This window comes from Scaptodrosophila lebanonensis, unplaced genomic scaffold (genome assembly GCF_003285725.1).
Source record: "Scaptodrosophila lebanonensis strain 11010-0011.00,11010-0021.00 unplaced genomic scaffold, SlebRS2 tig00000089-arrow-pilon, whole genome shotgun sequence".
NCBI lineage: Eukaryota > Metazoa > Arthropoda > Insecta > Diptera > Drosophilidae > Scaptodrosophila > Scaptodrosophila lebanonensis.
Genome location: NW_022060565.1, coordinates 3,360,668 through 3,364,759, shown reverse-complemented (window position 1 = coordinate 3,364,759; position 4,092 = coordinate 3,360,668). Strand labels below are relative to the sequence as shown.

Sequence of the window (4,092 nt, the reverse complement as noted above, 5' to 3'; positions counted from 1 at the left end):
AGGCGAGAGAGCGAGATCGTTGCGCGCCGCAGTTCGACAGAACTCAGGCAAAGATGACGCTACATTTGCCCAAAAACCCAAAATGAAATCCAAAAACCCGAAGCGCGCGCACACACACATAGACAGTTGAGAAGCACACACACACAAGACCAAAATATCAAATAGCAAATTACTCATGCATGCGCCAAGCAGAGCCGCAGACTTGCACTGAGACAGTGGCAGAGGCAGCGGCGGTGGCGGTGGCGGTGGCGGTGGAAGCGGCATTGTTGACAGGGCCAACTTTTAAAATTGGCAATAAGCCGGCCAAGCGATCGAGGCAGCAGCCCCGAAATCGTTTGAACTCGACTGCAAGGGGCAGTCGTAAGCTGCAGCGGCGGCTTAGAACGGGTTGTGTGCATGCCTGGGGAAGGAAGTAGTGAGAAGAGAGTGAAGGTGAAGGTGATGGTGATGGTGAAGCTAAAGGCACACAAATCATTGCACGATCCCCTGCCATCATATTAAAGTCGCTGCCAAATCGGGCTAACATATGGCGCGCCCGCTGCAATTAACATAAATATTCCAACTTTTTAGTCTGGGGCAACAGCGCCCTCACAATTTATTAGATAGATACTTAGATTAAATAGATTAGATTTAATGCATCATCAAATAGATTAGGTTGATTCGAAGTGCTTATGGTACATGGATCGGAAAGTGAATTGAAATCTGTGGAAACGCATTCATAAGTCTATGACTCATTGATTACTTACAAACTTACGCATACATATGTTAGATTGAATATCTGAAAAATCAAGTTCAAACATGATTATATACGTCTGATTGTCTGCTGCGTTAGCTCATCTTTGTTGAGAAAACTACTGGAAATTTCGTCCGTAAATGTTTAATTGAAATGAGTTCATCTAAAAAGTAGATTTTATCACATCTTCGCTCATACTTATAACTAGATATCTATTGCAGTTAATTATATTCTCAGTTTATTTGGTAAGGAGGTATGCGTTTGAATGCATCCTCAGTAACTCATACAGTTTAACCATGATATGGCTGAGATATCTCCAGGTTTTCTTACAGTTTGTTGTTGTAATTTGGTTTGCAAATGGAGTGTTAGAATTACTAAAAATAAGAATATTATATACTCTTTGTTTGCTTATATCAGATATAATTTGTTACCTTAAATTAATTTTGTTTGCAAATGATGTAATCGAATGCCTGTATCTAAAACAATAATAAAAAGAGTTGAATCATTGACGAGAGGGTATCACTAGGCTGCTGCTTACCGCTTTCTATTTGTTACGATTTTTGATTTTGCCTCCCTTCAAAAGATTTCGGCGTCGCTTGCATGACTGCAGATAGCGGGCTTTCTCCACCTCGTACTGCCTGTCGTAGAACTTGCCGCTCCTCATATAGGCCGCCTTGAAACGTGTATTTTTATGTGGCATGGAGGCGAAAATGCGTCTTCTCTGTCGGTTTGACGCCAAATATTGCGATCTGCTCCATTGGGGCGCACTTCGCACCTTTATGCGATAGCCCAGCAGTATTGTGTTGTTCATCATTAGGGCACGCATCATGCTCTTGAAATCGGTTATGCCTATATAGGCAAATCCTCCGCTCGCACGTTTCGGCATTCTTATGAATTTAATTTTGTTTCCCAATGCGAAATGAGACTCCAGCTCCGCTCTGGTGGTCTTCCGATTCAGATTTGTTACATAAATAACATAGCAGCAGTGCTTCTGCTCCTTGCGCTGTGCCGATGTAGAGCTAGTTACTGGGGACTCCATCTCAGACTCCATCTCAGAGTCGCTTCCACTGGTTGAGTCACACACACTCGCCTTGCCAGACATTCTTCAAATGTTCGAAACACCAATCTGAGAATCTAAGCACTAATTATTCCTAAAAATTTTTCTTACAATGAACAAATAGGAGCACTGACTAACAATTTTAAAATAATGCTGCAAAAGCAAAATGCTTTTGAAGTATTGCACAAAGTAACCTTTATCGTAGGATTATTAAATTACAGTTTGGAAAAATATACGACTACATAGATGACTTAAAATGAAAGCCCTTCGCTATGTGTGCTTACAAGGTATACTCGTACATGAGTATACTGCAACAGGCAGAAGAAGGCGTGATGCATGTCCGTCTGTCCGTCTGTATGAACACTATTTTCTGTAGAGCCATAATAGCTAGGGACACCAAACTTGATAGGTAGGCTCTTATCATTAATTTAAATTATTTAAAATCACTCCCCCACTTGCTTTCGTATAAAAAGATATATATTTTAATAATATAAAGTCAAACCATTGGTGCAATAATCAATCATAGCAACAATAACCTTTTATTCATTACGAAACCGTAACCAAAACTGGTATTTATAGTCTTTCTTGTGTCACTATAATCTGAAGTTTTATCGCATTGAGGCTTCTTTTTGACGGACAATCGAGTCTGATATTGCAGATCACTATATTATATATGTAGTTGTGAAAGAGATGATAGAAAAAGTCTTTTTGTTTTTAAAAATATATTGGCTCCAAATTGCATATTGAGGCTGCATCACTCATGGATCGCGGCACGGAACGATATATAGTTCGCAATCCATAACTACGTTAGAACATAATTATTGCTTTGAAGGGACGAACGTTATTTATTTATACTTTCTTGCAATAAAAGTGTGCTTTTTGAGGCAATCTTTTTAATACCCCCCTTGAGTCTTCATTTTGTGTGTCTGGAATTATCCCTTCACCTCCCTTCTAACAGCCTTAGTTCTTTGTATAATTTTTTTGGCTAGATTTGATATCCTAAGCGCTTACACGCATTTGTTGTTCAATTAATATTATTACGCTAATTGTCTTCAAAAGTGAAATTGGAATGCGCCATTAGACTCGAAGCATTTGGCAATAAGCAGATTTTTAAACTAAGCAAATGAATTGCGTCGCAGCCACACATCAAAGTTCAATAGCTTGGTATGGTTCCGATTGTCTAGAAAGTGTGAATGCATGTATTGATACTTCATAGTATATAAGTGGATGTAAATATGTGTGTGTATAGACGTATGCACATATGTATTTACCTTACGATGTCAACATTTAGCGCGCGTTTTGTGCATTATATACGAATATATTGAACAAAACGTCCCAAAATAAGTTGTAGCTGTATCTTACGGCTGTGCGAGAAAGCACACAAAAAACAAACTTTTAAGTGTATATACATATAGTATAATACATGTGTGTTAATGTTATATTGCGTACCAGGAAAAACAAAGGTAAACAATAAAAAATTTCAAAAAAAAAAAAAAAAAAAAATGCAAAATAATGCACTGAACCTTGTATCCGGTTAGACTAGAATTTCGGGTATTGCATGACAATGACAACGACAGCAGCAACTAACTAAACTGGAAAAACAGTTTTTGTATAGAACGAAATATTCAACCACTTATGCATGCAAATGTCTATATAGTATGTGTGTTTTGTGTACTTTGTTGTTGCTGTTGTTGCGAAAGTGCCTTTTAAAAAACGCCTACGAAAAAATGCGCCACTGCATAGGCGACCTCAAGCTCAAGATCGAGGGTGGGGAAGAGGGTGAGGATGAAGCCGGACGGACGATCAGAAAGGCAAACCAGAACAACACTTGTATGGCTTCACACACACACACACACACACACACGCACGCACGCACACACACATGCACACGCTCGTGTGTATTTGCGACTATTTCAGTTTTGTGGCTGCAAAGTCGAAAAACAATTTTTGTGTTTTTGGCAGTCATTGACCCGCCAAGTGCCGCCGAACGAGCCGAATGCGCCGAGCAAGCTGGAGAGGAAGGGGCAGCCACAAATGGCAATGGCAATGGCAACGGCAACGGCAACAACAACGACGGCGACAGTGGCTAAGACTAAAGCTAAGGCGATGAGGAGAGGCATGCAAGGGACAGTGTAGAAAGATAGCAAACAAGTTAAACAGACAGGGAGAGAGAGAGAGACAAAGAGAGAGGAAGAGCGCCAGAGACTTGCAGGCAGAGACAACGCTCCACGCTCCAGTGCTGTGCTGTGCTGGCTGATCTCACGAAGCAGCCGACGATGCGGATGCCGATGCCGGTGCCGAA

At 40.6% G+C, this 4,092-nt stretch overlaps 1 long non-coding RNA gene across 2 annotated transcripts; it reads right to left on the bottom strand.

The window, feature by feature from the left end:
* Window positions 1–584: 584 nt before the first annotated feature.
* Window positions 585–1,897, bottom strand: LOC115626899. 2 transcript variants are annotated; one of them, XR_003995625.1, is made up of 4 exons: window positions 1,272–1,897; window positions 1,165–1,209; window positions 761–1,107; window positions 585–702 (listed from the first exon to the last, which is right to left on the bottom strand). It is a non-coding gene; the product is annotated as an uncharacterized LOC115626899 (long non-coding RNA). The 2 variants fall into 2 exon arrangements; XR_003995624.1 differs by having other exon boundaries at window positions 636–702; window positions 755–1,107.
* Window positions 1,898–4,092: the final 2,195 nt, after the last annotated feature.